Source organism: Cupressus sempervirens, chromosome 4 (genome assembly GCF_028749045.1).
Source record: "Cupressus sempervirens isolate cs-2001-9-10 chromosome 4, ASM2874904v1, whole genome shotgun sequence".
In the NCBI taxonomy this organism is placed as follows: Eukaryota; Viridiplantae; Streptophyta; class Pinopsida; order Cupressales; family Cupressaceae; genus Cupressus; species Cupressus sempervirens.
In genome coordinates this window covers 881,225,966-881,243,101 of record NC_143121.1, presented here as the reverse complement: position 1 = coordinate 881,243,101, position 17,136 = coordinate 881,225,966, and the positions used below count along the sequence as shown (strand labels likewise).

At 36.0% G+C, this 17,136-nt stretch overlaps 1 protein-coding gene across 1 annotated transcript in view; it reads left to right on the top strand.

Moving 5' to 3' along the window:
- LOC149564206 (squalene monooxygenase SE1-like) overlaps positions 1-17,136 on the top strand; it is a 121,892-nt gene that overhangs the window by 103,871 nt on the left and 885 nt on the right. The window lies entirely within an intron of this gene.

Here is a 17,136-nt window from a genome sequence, read left to right as displayed (position 1 = left end):
AGATAGCTCAGTCTTGTCTTTTGAAACCAGCAGAGGGAGGTTCTAGACTGCCTAAGCCATTGACTATTGAGCATTTTATAAAAGAAATTGCAGACATCGTTCTTCTGCTGAATAGGATTAAGGGAAATGAGCATGCATTCCACTGGGAGTCATGGATGTACTTTTTCATACAGAAGATCGTTGAAGGAGTTAAATTCATTGATTGGTCTGACCTGATAGCAGAAAACCTGCATAGGGGTTTAATAGCTGTTAACAATTGTGGTCCATTTTTCTTGTCTTCTTATCTAATTTACATCCTAGCTGCATCTAAACAATGGGACTATCTTCCACATGCACCTTGGGTTGATGACATACCCATCTACCAATATTACGATGATCTTCAAGAAACTACATTATGCAAAGAGTTTAAAAGGGTAAATGATGTCTTTCTAGGGAAATTGGTATTTGAACTCCAAGGTCGGGAGAATGATAGGATGTCAGAAGAAGCTATGCAGGTTGTGCAAATCTATGGTTGCTATTACATTCAATTTCCCAGATTTACATATATCAGAGTGGGTGGTTTTTCTGATGAACCTTTAAAGCTACCACGTTATTGTTCAGACCTTGTAGTGTTATCTGAGATGTGTAAGCAATTTGTTTCTGTGGTTGAGTCTTTTCAGATTTCAAAAAGATCTTCTTCAGTATTCTTCCCAATTGAGATTGGACACTATAGATGCCCCAGTTTGAAAGAAGCCATATTGTCAACAAAATCATTAACCTGCTTATGCTTTAAGCCTTTCATTTCTCGGTTAGATTTTGACTATACTGGCTTTGTCAGAAACAATGTTAAGAATGCAGTATCCTTGGTTCATTCCCCACTATTAGAAGATTTTTGGGCAAACTGCCTTAATGAGTTTGAAGGAAAAGATTGTGGTCACGCTTAACCATTAAAGAGATCACTATGTTTAATGTGGAGATAGATACTTATGGACTAAAAGATGATGGTTCTGAAGAAGTGCTTGATCAATTTTATATTGAGCAGATTGAATGCATGCCCATTCCTGAAATTGACTGGGAAAAGAGGGAAGAAAATGATGTCTATGCCCGTACTAAAGATGTAATAGCTAGAACCGCCAAGTGGATAAAATTAAAGGTAGTGGCTACTCTAGACCTTTCTGGGAAGTTTTCAAAAAGCAAAGATAAAAAGACCGCCAACAAGCAAACTAATCGAGGTGTTCTTGATTCTATTGCAGGTCCAATTGAAGTTGAAGTTGAAGCAATTCCTGAATCACTTCAACTTCAAGTTCAAGAGGCAACTCCAAAGAGCAAGAGGATAACCCGTTCAAGCACAAAGAAGGCATCAATCGTCAGAAGTAAGAACACCATAACCGTTGACCTGGAGGTAGCAGAAGACCCACCTATGGCGGATAATGTACCTGAATCCCAGGACTTGTCAGTGACTACCGAAGGCCAGGAGAGTAGCCTCACCTTGGTCAAATGCTCCCCTGCTACAGAAAAAGATCAGGCTACGCCTAAATGGTTGGACACATCAATGGAGAAGAAAAGAAGCATAGTCCCAATATCCATGCCTATTGATGATTTGGTTAGTAAGTGTCTTGGTAAAACACCTAAGTAAAGAAAGCCAGAACTGAGGCAAGGATTAATTTTGATAAGAATTCAGGACGTTGGGCAACAGAGATAGCTACACCACCAGATGGAAGCTTACGTGATTTCGTGGTCCCTCAAGACTACCAGATAACAAAGGTTGACCTAGGAAAAGAGAATCGCAAAGTAGACATGGAATTCTTTGAAGCATCCAATAAAAAGATTGCACATAGGGTATGGAAGGATGGACAAGATAAGCAGGAGATGAAGGAAACAATAAAAAACATGGCACAATATATTAATGCTATCGTTCATCCTGAAGCAAGGCCAATTTGTGAAATGTCAGCAATCGTTGATGTGTCAACTGTGACTAATCAGCAATCATTGGAGAATCTACATAAGTGCAAAGCGGTAGCGAAAATATCAAGGGAATGGGTTCAGGATGTTCTGCATGACATTGTAAAGCACATAGGTCACTTAGACCATGCTTCGAAGGAAATATCGAACATTGCTAAAATGGTGCAGGCAAGCAATGAAGGATATGAAAAAGAGAAGAATAACTGGGCAAAGGTGGTGATGTGGTTGGAAGATGTGCAAGAACTCAGCTTACAGAGGTCCCGGGCTGAATGCCCTGTAGCTGGTCTAGACGAAAAGGCCCTGTATGTCATCAAAGATTGCATCGAATGGAGGAATGAAGCACTGATACAAGGAGTAACTGAAATTAAAGAAGCGTTGCAAGAACTTAAGGTTATACACCAGATTATTCAAAATGACCTTAAATGGTTTGCCAAACAGTTCATGGGAAAAGAAGATGACTCCATTGCCCAATTGGATGAGATAATCAAAGAAGTTCAAAAGAAATTTCAGGAATGGCAAGACAAGAAGGCACCAGCTAAGCAAGACTTTTCTAACGTGGCGCATACTGAGGTTATGTTAATCATCAATCTAAAGCACTTGGAATTGCATGAAGAAAAGGTTGCTGAACTGAAGAAGATGAAAGAAATCTGGAAGCAAAGGTTCGCCTATATTGGTTTGCCACATCAATCCGTTATCTCAGCCTTTTCGACTGCCTATGAAACGTGGAAAACGGCGAAAGGCATGGCCAGTGGAGACAATGCTACCTGATCAAGACAAGCGGTTACACTTAATCGCTTAGTTATATTTTATTTTGGCATCTGTTTTTCTTGCATCTCAGTTAACAGTTACTTTACTCAAAGACAATTAACTCCTGGCGGGGTAATTTTGGCAGTAGTCCAGCCCCATGCCTATATATATGTAATAATTAGTATGGTATAGGGGTTAGAATTCTCCAGCAGATTGATAGACAAAACTATTTTTGTTTATGGTTTTATTCCCAGTTTAGAAGTAGCATTTCAGAATTCTGCAGATACAATGAAACTCCGCAGTTTGATTTATGGTTAAAGGCTTTGTAAGTAGATACTATTATCTGCCTATTTAAATTAGTATTTTTGAAGATACTATTTAAGCTTTTGGCTATGTCTGTTATTGATTTTGAAATTGTCAATTCAGAACTTGGGATGTTGTGAGAAGTTAGCTTTATTGAATTTGCCTGCTCGATGGTTTAATTTTCAACTATGTGGATCATCTTGATAATTAAAATTGAGTGGTTCTTTTGCATTAAAGTTTGTTTTGTATTTATGAGATAAAATAAGTTGATTCAACACTTTCAGTAGATTGTTTTCCTAAAAAGGTCATTCTGTTGAGCCTATTAGATAGAAAAATTCTCATTATAATAAAGGTAGTTGCGCTTGTTTTCATTGAAGAAGCATTAAGCAGAGAATTCTTGAGTCTCTTCTATAGGAATTCATTTGTTAGTTTACATTCTTTTTCTCCGTTTTTACATATGAACATTCATGAGAAAAACTGTTTACTAACACAACATATATTCACATTTGCAAATGGCATTATAGAGATAGCAATATTCACACATGGAACATGACATCTAGAAATATGGATATGAGATTCAACCAGTGGAAGGGAAGATAAGGGAAAAGACAGAGAGATGAATGGAGGAGACGACAACATCCAATTAGTATTGAAGATCGGTTGGAAGGTTTTATGTTCAGCCATTAATGACCAATCGGCAAGCTATATCCTACACATAATATAAGCAGCGAAAGGGCAAATACCAAAGGCATCAACTCAGACCTGATACACAGATAGAAGGGCTATTGTATAAGTAGTAGATTCATTACAGTCACCATATAAAAATGAGAGTAAGGAGCATCGATGTATGAGCGCAAGAAGCTTTATAGAGACAACATTAAGATAGTCAAGACGTAATCGCTTCAGGAGAACATAGGTTTTGAACCAAACTATGTTCTACTCTATACATAGTAAAATGGGAGATATGAACGCAAAATACACATTGTAAGGAGACTCTAATATCAGAAGCAGATAAATAGGATAGATGATATTAAAGAGAGATTAATGGAGAATCAGCATATAGAGAAGAATGAAGTAAGAGCAGTCAGCATATAATAGACTTCAGAGCAGATATATTGTGAAGAAATCGAGATGAGATCAATAAATAAATAAATAAAATTAGGGAAGTGATATAACGTACATCTATTGTGAAAAAAATATAGGAGAAGAAAATGACAAACTTGAAAATATTTATAAGGATGGATTTGACCAATGGCAAGGGACGTAGACCAAATACATAGTTCTCGCGGGCTAAGGTAAGTATACATATGTATGTATTATTTGGTTCTTATGATCTCATTTCAATATTTTGGATATGAAATATTTTGAGTAATATAGAACAAGGTGGATATATATTAAATTTTAAAGTTTCTTCTATATATATATATATATATATATATATATATTGATCATACATGAAGTCAACTATATTTTCTAAATAATTTGTAAAGAACATAAGTGAATTGCTCATTATAGATTATTATATGTGGCATTAACAAGAAAACAATATGTTGAAAATATAGATTTAAGTTAGATCTATATTATATTGAAATGATCTTATTATGCAGAATTATTATCCTTGGGTATTATTGTTGTCTCTTTCTTATTTAGATTTCTATATGAGCTATATGCCTTGGTCTTTTCCTCTGAGAATGTTCTTGCAAAAAAAGAGAGGGAGATTGAAATTCAGAGCGAGGCTGACATTTCAGACAACCTTGAAAGAAAGGGAGCAGATAGAGGATATGATTCAGTCAACCTTCGGTGATCTCGATCATATTGATTTTGAGGAAGTAAAGCATGTTGAGATGGATTCTTCAATGATCAATAAATTGTAGCAGACAAGAGGATATTGATTCATGAATATACCTTGTGACTATGTAATACTAATGGGCCTACCCCCTTGTGTGCATCATGAGGAAGTGACGACTTCCAAATCATGTCACTTGTATTTGGAGAAGTTATTGAAAGGTGGCAATCTTACAATAACTTAATTTTGTATTATGATGGATACCTTACGGTGTCCATGCAGTTCATAATAGATTATACTTTGCATGGTGGATGTTTATATGGTAAGCATAATGAGAATGTGTGTGAACATACCTTATAAACATTTTTCGAGTACATGGTGAATGTTATGCATATTGATATTCTGGAAGGCCATTACACAGAGTACTTGGTGAACATCATGTGTCTTGATGTTTTGGAAGGCCATTACTCACAGAGTACTTGGTTAATATCACGCGACTTAAGGCTCTGGGAGGCCATTATTCACAGTATTTGGTGAATATCTTGCATCTAAACATTCTAGAAGGCCATTACTCAGAGTATTTGGTGAATATCATTGATATTTTGGGAGGCCAATACTCATGATATTAGATGTGATATCAAACATTTTTGAGTAATCGGTGAATTGTATTCTAGGAGACCAATACTCTTGATATCAAATGTGATTGTTAAATTTTAATGATCAGATTTAATATGAAATGTTCTTTCTCTATATAATATTGATATACTTATCAATTTGAAAGAGAATGCCTTGTAAACTATAAGTCTGTTTGCAGGCCACACAGATTATCAAATTTATTTAGTCTGTCTTCAAATTGTATTGACTATTGTATATATTTCTGACTGCAATTTATATATGGAAAATTATATGCTGCAGTCTATAGATGACAAAAAACACGGAAGACTGTTTCCTTTTGTTATGTGTTCGCTAATGTATGAGCAGATATATTCACTGATGTGTCGCTGATATATGCTGATGTGTTCTCTGATGTTTGATCAATGTGTGTGATGCATAACTTGGTCTCACAATACTCTATGATGAAGGTGTGTTGACTGAAGCAAATTAAACTCTATTTGACAATGTTGGACTTCCTCACCAATGAATTTAATAGGAGTCAAGGAAAGATTTTGGGAGACATGCCATGAATGGACATGTCTCCCCCTTGGGAGGCACGTCCATTCGTGATGTGTCTCCCCCTTTTTTATCATGTAAGACCATTCAATGCTACGCTTGACTAACCTGATGATTATGCGGATGGTAAAGATTTATCCACAGTGGTCGCTGACATAGACACTGTGATAACATGATCTTGACCAGTCATATATCTTGGGTGGAACATAGTCTACTGTATCATATTTGATTTAGTTTCCTTAACCAAAACAAACCGACAATGAGTTTGATCTCACGGTTGACCTCAATTATAATTTCCACAGATTTATATTTATATTAATTGAAGCATCATATATATATGAAAAAAATCAATACAATTCCCAATGACATTTTATCCCAACTGAACTATCACTTTAACACTCCCTCTTAGTGAAGAAGGATCAACACATGAATAAATAGCAAGGTTGCACGGGTACGTGGGTACGGGAACGGGTACGGGTACAGGAACGGGTATGGGTACGCATATTTTTCAAAATAGGGGACGGGGGTACGTGTGTATGCCTATTTTTTCTATATAATTAATATTTTATAGAAAATATAAAAATCAAAATATATGTCATGAGTCATGACATTGAGCATTCAAAACAAGAAATTTGAAATATATATATATATATATATATATATATATATATGCTATTGCTAAATGTTTAATGTTTAAAGTATTTTTCATAATAGGGGACGGAGGTACTTGGGTATGTCAAACTTATTTAAAAATTATACCTTTATATTTATAGAACATCTGAAATTATGAGTCATGACAATGGTTTTTCAAAACAAGAACAGTGATAAAGTTTGCAAATGTAATGTATTGTTTTCAGTTTCAGATTTGCTATATGTTTGAAATAATAATACATGATAAATGCTTAGATGCATAACAAAGAAGGCAGACTTTAAACATGAACAAGAGGATCCTAAATCATATAACAATGACATATTGCAAATGATAAACTTATGACTTGAACAGTGATAAAGTTTATTGTTAATGAGTATCAAAGTTTCAAACTGATTTGGTATTGAATTACGTTTGATAAACAACAAGCTAATACAAAAAAAAAAAAAAAAAATAAAAATCAGAATCTTAATCAAGGTCCCTAGCTATAATGCTCTCCACCGAGTACCCGGTACATGGGATACGTGTACCCGGTACTTGGGTACGTGGGTACGAGTACCAGGGGTGTGGGTACGAGTACCCATGCAACCTTGATAAATAGTACTCCATTGGTAATATTGAGATTGACTTTCTTTTAAGGATATCTTTGATCGGAAGATTTCCATCATCTTGATATCACATTTTATGTTATGAGTATTGGTCTTCAGAGTATCAACATATGATAGTCACCGAATACTTTAGTAATGGTCTCCAGAATATCAACACTTGATATTCACCATTTTGATATCACATTTGAGTATTGGTCTTCAGAATAACAATATATGATATTCACCAAATACTCTGAGGAATGGCCTCCAGAATGAGATGTAAGATATTCACCAAGTACTGTGAGTAATGGCCTCTAGAATATCAAGTCGTATGATATTCACCATGTACTTTGTGCAACGGCCTCTAGAACATCAATTCGCAAAACATTCATCATATACTCAAAAAATGTTTATAAGGTATGTGCACAAACATTCTCATAATGCTTACCATATAAACATCCACCATGCAAGGTATAATCTATCATGCTCTGCATAGACAATGAAAGATATCCATCATAATAGAAAATTAAGTTATTGTAAGATTGTCACCTTTTAATAACTTCTACAAATCATCATTTGGAAGTCGTCACTCCCTCATGATGTACAGAGGGAGTAGGCCTATTACAATCATAGTAACTCACAAAGACTTTGAACTCCCTCTGGATATCAATCACTTGAGTTCTTCATTCAAGATTGCCTTTGAAGAAGTATCAAACTCCCTCTTCCTGCATTAACATTCTTAGAAGAAAAGATCAAGGCACATAACTCTTATAGTAAATACAAACAAATAAATGTGATTTTAAGGTTAGATTTAGTAAAAATATTACAATAATTTGGTATTCTGAGACTCTCAGAAATTGTAACCATGCCAAGTTCACTTTGAAAGTGCTTCACATTTATTTCACAGTTCGATGAAGATGATAAGAAAAATAGAGAACTCCCTCCGAGTCCATATTTCACACATGTGGATATTCTGAAGTTCTTTTAGAGTGGACTTTTCTCTGGATCTATATCATAATTACTGACTTTGGCGAAGGTTGCTTCATGTTCCAGTCTATCAAGGCAATGAGATGCTAAGTGACCATAGCTGTCACATCTAAAGCACTATATTTTAGACTAATCCATGTGTTTCCTTTTCCCTTTGAATTTAGGCTTCTTTTTATCGACTTGGGTTGTGAGAGCTTGAAGATCACATCCGGTAGAAGTATCATCTTGAGACATTAACATGCCTTCCTCTTGTATGCAATCAGCCTTTAGTTGAGAAAGTTTAGGAAGCTTGGAACGAGTGCATAATCCTTGTCTAAAAGTTTTCCATGATGGTGGCAGTCCCTTTAGAGCAATCATGGTTAGTTCTCTCTCATCATAGATGTGACCAATCGTAGAAAGTTGGTTTCTTAGTTCTGTTATCCTCGTGAAATATGAAGTGATGGATTCTCTTTCATTCATCTTAACATTGGAGAGATTGTCTTTTAGAGTTAGAATTCTAGTGGTATTGTTTATCTCAACATTTCCTGAAGTGCTTTAAACATTTCATGTGCTGTATTTAGCTCTGAGATGATTGGAAGTAAATGGTTCTTAACATCGTCCACAATTAACTTCATGGCTTTGGTGTTATCGCTTTCCCATTTTTCCAGTTCATTACTTACTTTGGGTGGTGGTTTGGATTTTTCAATCAATTGTTTTAAACCGTTTTCTTTCAAGGTTAACTTCATTTGCAATTTCTACCCTGCAAAATCCGAATCACCTTCGAGCCTGTCTTCTAGCCTTATACCGTTCACCATTTTGATAGATGTGAGATTTTAAGAAAACTTGATTGCACAAGATGAATTTGATCAGGATCGTCTCTTAAGACTTGCTTTGATCTCTAGCACTAACTTACATATTTAGGGCAGATCCTTACCAAGTCAAGGTCCAGAAATAAATTGAAACTTAAGGAATCCACTAAACATGAGTCCGTCTTAAATCATGTTTAATCTTAGGCTATAAAGGATAGTTATATGCAACTAAATTGTTTCTTCATCCAACGAGACTGTTGGCTTCATTTTTGCCTTCTAGAAAAGACCTTAATGCCGGTGATTGTTATGCCAACTCAGATATATGTGTATTCTGAAGTAGTCTCAATATATGAGCCCTACTTTATTGTCCTGGGAGGACAAAACTAAATCATTTGAAATGTCCAGGTAGCTGATCAGATAATGACACAGACCAAAGAAACTAGAGAATTGTTGATGTCATTTTTTGTACCACTACATAACATATTAGCAATTGAATACTTGATACAAAGTATCAAACACACAATTCCTCTCTTGAAAAGTTAATACTTATGAAGACATAAGCAATAACTCCAATGTTCCTTACACCTGTGGATACTAACTCAGTGTATCGATGTGATTTGCTAGTAATCACATAGGTAGGCTTACGTTATTCATTCGAAGATAACTTGGTCTTTGGTGGAATGATGGTGATGGTGATTCGGTGTGAATGTCAGATGATGTTGATGTAGAAGGTGATGGTGATGGAGGGTGAATGTTCTTACGACTTACGCCTTTCTAACTTTCCTTTTAAAACTCCAACTCCTAACTACTTGCTATTCTACTCCTACTCCTATGAATGGAAATATTAGCAAATGGACGGGGATCAAATCTAATGAAAGTTAACCAGCAGCTCCACCTCCATAGATGCAATGATTCAAAGAAAAATAAACTAGTTTACCACACAAGGCTTCCCAACAAGCCGCTAGGATGATAGTGGCCTAGTTATTGATCCCTATCAAACATCCACTAATGCTACCATGCAACTATCCATCTATTCTTAATCTTACTTAGCAACTTGAAATGAAATCTATTTTAGCAACTTTAAATTGAAAATCTTATTCTAACTAGTGGAAGTAGAAACCATGCAACAATACCAAATGTTCTTAATCACCATGCAAGTCACAACAATGATAAAGAGGCAATTTTGGCATTATCTTATGCAACAATTTTCTCCGACCATTACAAATGAGAGCAAATGGCCTTATATAGAGGCCAAAATGTACAACCGACAGTAGAGATAAAGAGGCAAAACCGATGCTTTAGATTGAATCCTAGAAACCCTAATTAGGGTTGCCACCCCATCGGCCAATGAGAAGATGCCACCTCGCCAATCGACAAATGAAAAAAGTGGAAAAGTAGCAACCAATGAAGAGGCTCTAAAATAGTGACGAATCCGAATTAGACGCTTGTCCTACCCTAGAAGAAAGAGAGATTGCCACTTGAGCTTACATCAAATGATCTTCTAATATAAATCTCCTTTTTTCCTTCATTCTTTTAGCTAAGGCAATGAACTTAGCTAGCCTTTCGTTGACTTCCATGGGAGGGCAAGGTGTATGCTTTTTTTTGAGCTCAGTCGATTTCAGCATGCTGCTTGCTACCTATAGTGTCTTTTCATGGTTCTTCTCATCCAATCCTTGAATTCATGTAGCTGAGCCAATATCTCTTCTAGGTTGCTCCTGCTGTCTTAAGGAAGGGCTGCCTAGTGCAACTGTTGGATAGGTTGGCAATCTCTCCAATATTAGTGCTCGGCCTCCAACTTTATGATCCTTTCATTTGCCTTCCTCAACCTTTCTCTGATTGAAGCTATACCTTCTTGGATCTCCTCACATTCTATGTCATCTGTGTTTCTTCCCAAGTTGTAATTTACTATTTCATATTCTTGAGCTGCAATCTCATCCAATGCCTTGTTGACTATTGGTATAGCAATCTGAACCTTTCGGTGACCATCATTGTCGCTCCTAATTACCTTTGCCATTGACTTCGCCATTTGTTTTTGGTTCTCGCTATCACCCTTTTCTATTAATCCTTGGATGTCCTCAACTGTTTGGGTAGTTACTACCTCACCTCTTGGCATAAGCATTTGCCTTAACCATAGTGGTGCGGTGCATCTCCCCAAATCTGGATTTGGTTCAACTAACAAAGCATCACCAATGGCCTCGGGCGCCTGGCATTTCCCTCAATATCAATCGATCCATCTTCTTCTCCACTAGTAATTGCCATGTCATCTCCTTGTTGGTTTTCTAAGAGAGGAGAGTACTCGGTGCTATTGCTGAACCACTTGACTTTGAATCAAAGCTCACTTCTATCGCGGTTCTTTGTTCACCTGTGTTATCTTGTTGGCCTCTAGCCTCAATTATACTTTCCCTTGACGGTGTTGCGTGCTGTCTCTTCGCTGGAGGTTCCGGATGTTCTTTGCTTTTCTCAACCTCCAAAACTCTCTTCTTGCTTCTAATTGTTCCTTGCTATTGGCTACTTCCTTCACCTTTCTGTCCGACTGATTCCGTTGGACTTTTTTTTGGCTTCATCTTCTCATAAATAAGGTGTACTCTTTGACTTTGTAGTTTCCTTAACTTTTCATTATACCACGACTCGGTATCCAAAACAACTGTCCTTGTGATTGCTTCCAAGGAAGGATCCTGATGGTCATCCCAATCTATTGGATTCACCTTTGTTCCCTCTACTGTATCATAATCCTCTCTGAACACATCTCCATCATCTTCCAGTTGATCGGGAATATCAAAGCCTCTCCATTTGATATCTCGCATCATGTTCACCGACAACCTTGAGAAAGCTAGCTTTCTCACATGAAAGTCATCCTTGGCATTGGCCCAAAAGTCTTCTATGGTGGGAACATGTTTAAATGCATTTCTGTGAGATACCTTGATAAGACCATTAGGATCAAATCCTTGCCTTGCTCTGTACCATCCTAAATGATACCATTCCAATTCCTTCTCCGCAACTGCAAAGGTGACACAATTGGGGCAACTATCATTGCCAATTCCGAATGAGAAGGAAATGCCTGTCTCACCCTTGAGTTTCGTTATTTTGTCATAATGCTCAAGTTGCCTAGCCAATTCCATCAAAACTACCTTGTTGGGTGGGTATCTTGGAAGCCTCTTGGGATAAATTGTGCTTCCTGCTACTCTAATGTAGGTGAATTGCGGAAATTGGATGAACCAACTCCCATACTTCTTTATCTTTGCTTCTGCTTCTGATGAGAGTCTCCTAGCAGGTGTTCCTTGTAATACCCTTACCGTCTTCCTGGCAAAGGCATCACCAAACATTTTGTAATCCTTGTTGTTGTGCAAATGAAGCTGTGGATAGCATTCATGCACCAAATATTGCCCCGGCCCATTGCCAACTTCTCCTAAGGCCTTAAGTCTCAGACTTTTATACAATCTAGCAATTAGGTAAAACAGATAGGATCCCATGTAGAATTGCTTTTGATTTTGTACGGTTCTAAGTTGCAACTCTAGATTCTCACTTATGATCTTAGCCCAATCAAATCTTCTTTTCCCTTTTTCAATTTCATCAATAAAGAAGTATATCCAGTTTTCAAATTGCATACCTTGAGCTAGGCCCATGATTCGGTTGAGGAGCACAATGAGATCGCCATATTTTGATTCGAAATCTGCCATTGTGAGCCTCAATGATCTGGTTACTCCTTTCTTTCCCTCGTGTAGCCAATCCTATTTTAGATGCATGAAATAAGCTTCCTGGTTATCTTGAAATGATTTGGCTGCTTGATCCATCATCACCACTGTCATGCTTTTGTACTGGGGAATGTTAAATACTTCTTCGATCGCCTGTCTGCCAATGTTGGCCAACACCGTCTTCCCTTCATCAAAAATGATGGAATTATTGATCAGATCAAACTTGGATGCGCACTCCACAACTAACTCTGTATATCTTCTTTGCCATGGGGGATTGTCCTTCCTTTAATTTGTCTTTTACCTGTATCATATTTACTATACCGACATTGGTATCGTTTATTCACCGCATTTTCGAGAAGAAAGTTGTTTTGGGCGTCATATCCTCTTTGTCTTTCTTAATATTTGTTCCCTTAGGGTTCTTGCTTGCACTAACATCTACCATCCTAAACACTTATTTCTGCCCCTTCGTTCTAAGTGATATAGACTACCCTTATCGATCTCCAACCTTTTTTCTATCAATGGATTCTACACTTATTTCTGCCTCGCCAAGTTCTATCACTACACTTATCAATCTCCAATCTTCAACCTAGGATGAGACTAACACTTATTTTTGTCTCTTAGTGTCTTAGGATGGACTACACTTATATTTGCCAACTTCATTCCTAGGGTGGTCTAGCTTGTTTCTGCCTCTTCAAATGTTCTATCATGGATTTTACCCTTATCAATTTCCAATCTTCAACCTAGGATGGGATGATGAAGTGGTGGATGATGAATGCAAGAAGAACCAAAGGAAACAAAACTAGAGAAGAACAAAAGAGCGAAACCTGCTTAAGGACCACTTTCAACTCTAAATGAATTGAATTTACCTTTACCAACGACCGGGTCTTCTTTTGAATTTCGAATCAGACCGAAGAATTTCAAGCCCCTTGCAAATATTGATGCCCTAGTTGAAGAAATCAGAATTCCGTCCACTTGAAATTGCCCATGCATGTGTCAAAAAATCAGACTTTATCATTTGTTTTTTTTACCAACAAAATTGTCCAATCTCTAGGAGAAAAATCACAGCCTCTTGAAAATCAGAATTTTGTCTTCCACAAATTTTGGCTCTCACGAAATTTGTCTCCCACAAAATTTGCCTTAGGGCAAGAAATTCTGATTTGCCACAAGAAGGTGCCTAGGGCAGAAATGCAGCCTTAATGGAAAAAAAATCAGATTGCTAACAATGGAAATCCACCTTTGCAAGAATGCCAAAATCTGGGAAAAATTGATTTCGTTAAGAAAAATCGCTGCCTTCCTCAAAATTTCTCCAAGCATGGAAGAGGAGGATGGAATGAATGAAGAGGTAAGGGGAAGGAGATCTCTCTTATACCCAATTCACTTGCCTTCTCTAGCTGGCCGATTGACACCTAGGAGGGAAAAAAAAAACATTAATTAGTGCACAATTCTGGTCCCAATTAAATGATAAACCAAAAATTAATTTTACCACAATGAAATTTGCATTTTTAAATTGCCGGTTAGATCAAATTTGCAAAAATAAAATAAATAAAACTTTGAAGATGCTAAACATTTTCATTTAATGACGATTTAGTAATTAATATATCATTAAAAATCGGATTTGGCAAGCCAAAATTGATGTTTTCAATTTTAAATTACTAATTTTAAAAAATATTTTAAAATCTTCAAGGCAGATTTGATCCATTTAATGCCAATGTTTGCAATTTAATCTAAATCGATTTTGCTATGCAATTTTAATTTTTTAACAAAAATAAATCATTTCTCTAGAATATTTGATTTCACCATCACAAAATTAATTTTTTTTTCATCGAAAAAAATTCAAGATTTTCCAAAAAACCAAAATCTAACAGTCAATTTTTTGAAAATTACTCAAGTTTATACAATTATATCCAATTTTCAAAAAAATCGTCGAAGTACAAAATTTACAATTTTATCTTGCCTGGTGTTGTTCTTTGAAACTTGTTCGGCCTAAGGATAAAATCAGTCGTTCTGGAAAACCAAGCTTAAAACCGGGTGAAAAGTTAATTTAACCTCCCTCTTGACCTAAGGCATCTAAGAAGTAAAATTTTTTAAGACCGGAAATTTTTGGACAACTTGAAAATTATTGCCAAGGTGATTAAAAAAGGGGGTCCCATAATTTTTTGGGGTGATGGTGTGAAAACCTCACAACAAGAATCTGATAAGAATTCACAAGTTTTGAGTCATGCAAGGAAGTTCCTCCAAAGAACAATTATTGCTGATTCACGGACAATGCCTTGAGAAGCTTGTGAATGAATAAAGAGAATGAATCTAATGGTCTTATTGGTTACCTGATTTTCCCATAATAGTTCAACTCAAGGAAATGTATGTGAAGGAAATTCATTTCTGGAAAATGCAAATCACGCCTTTGCGCCCGAAGGCATAATAGTTACCTGGAGATGGCTACTGCTACTGGTATGGTAGATGAGGGTTGGTTGTCATGTCATTTTGAAAAAGGTTGGAGATAGGTACTTGCAGATGGCGTACACAACTTTAAAGAATGTTGAATACTAAAATATAGTGATATCGGATAATCATCATCATGGCAGGAAAAATATATTAAGAAAAAAACAATTATCATCTAGAGATGACAACAAAGCTAGGAGGGGAGAATCCAGTTATATAAAAATCATACAATGGGGAACTCGGGATATGACTATATTTTCAATCAATTGATAAAACTTCTCATTGCATGTACACAGCTCAAGCTTTATTGTTGTTTTCCTTCATATTTTTGTCTTTTCCAGATTTAGAAAGAATTTTCTACCCAAAAAAAACTTGTATAGCTATTATGAAAAATCTATTTTGCATGGGTACGCGTACCCAGACCCCTAGGACATGTACTCATATACACAAGTACTGGGTGCTCAGTGGAGAGCATCATAGCTAAGGACCTTGATTAAGATTTCTGATTATTTCGTTTCAGTTTTTTGTTTCAATTGTAATCAGTTTTAAACTTTGATACAATATATATTTTTTTGATAGGTAATCAGCCGAAGCCTAGATTATTTATTTATCATTCATTTATTATGTTGTTCATATTAATTGTTATTATGTTGTTAACGTACCCAGACCCCTAGGACACGTACCCATATACACAAGTACTGGGTGCTCAGTGGAGAGCATCATAGCTAAGGACCTTGATTAAGATTTCCGATTATTTCGTTTCGGTTTTTTGTTTCAATTGTAATCAGTTTTAAACTTTGATACAATATATATTTTTTTGATAGGTAATCAGCCGAAGCCTAGATTATTTATTTATCATTCATTTATTATGTTGTTAATATTAATTGTTATTATGTTGTTAACATTAATTGTTATTATGTGCTAATCTTGAGTAGATTCAAACCCAAGACCTTGATGAGAGGTCACAATTTACCATTGCGTTGTAGGCTCTTGCCTAATTTTGATACAATATTGATTTAACAGTAAACTTTATCTTTGTTGAAGTCAGAAGTTTAATTATTTGCAATATGTCATTATTATATGATCTATGATCTTGTTCATGTTAAAAGTCTGCATTCTCTGTTATGCATTTAAACATTTAGCATATACTACTACTACAAAAATGTTGCAAATCTGAAACTGAACTGCAAGCTTTATTACTGTTCTTGTTTTGAAAAACCATTGTCATGACCCATTTTCAGATTTTCTATAAAAATTAAAATATATTAAAAAAAATTATGTATCCAAGTACCCCCATCCCCTATTTTGAAAAATAGCTGTATCCGTGCCCCAAGTACCCAAGTACCTCCTCCCCCTGCAACCTTGTGAAAAATATAGAAAACTTTGAGTGCAATAGTAAATTTGTTTAGTTCTTTTAACTTTTGTCAACCACATATCAGCACTTTCAGAAAATCCAACGTAAGTTGCGATAAATGTGAGAAATTTCCGTTGGAAGTTCCCCATTTTCAACTTACAGATGCATAGCAGACACAGAGACTAGTCCTCTAATGTTTCAACTTTCGAGACATCTCCATATATGTCTCTGAGACGTTTACTGTACAGGGTGCTAGTACAAAGGGAGAGGGTATGAGTTTCTTGGTTACTACGCTTTAAGGTTACTGATTTTGGTTGTTTGTCTAGGCTAATTATAGGCCTATGCAGCCATGGGTCAGTGCTTGAGAGAGGTCAATACTTGGGAAGTATATGGAAAGAAGACATAAAAGCAGATGTATACCTGATAATTGTTTTCGAGTACAACTTTTACTGGTACTTGTCATTGGCTGCTTATATGTAGGGCATAACATAAGTTCCAATTCTTTATCTTCATTTCAGAAGTTGAAATTTAAGCTCGTTTTCTCATGCAGAGACACCCACCTCAAGACCTGAATACATGAAGTTTGAAAAATATATATCTATATAGTTTGAGTTTTGATTTTACCTTTTTATTTATCCTTTAAAAAAAACCACTGCTGGAGGGTTAGATCAAATTCAACCTAAAAATTTGGAA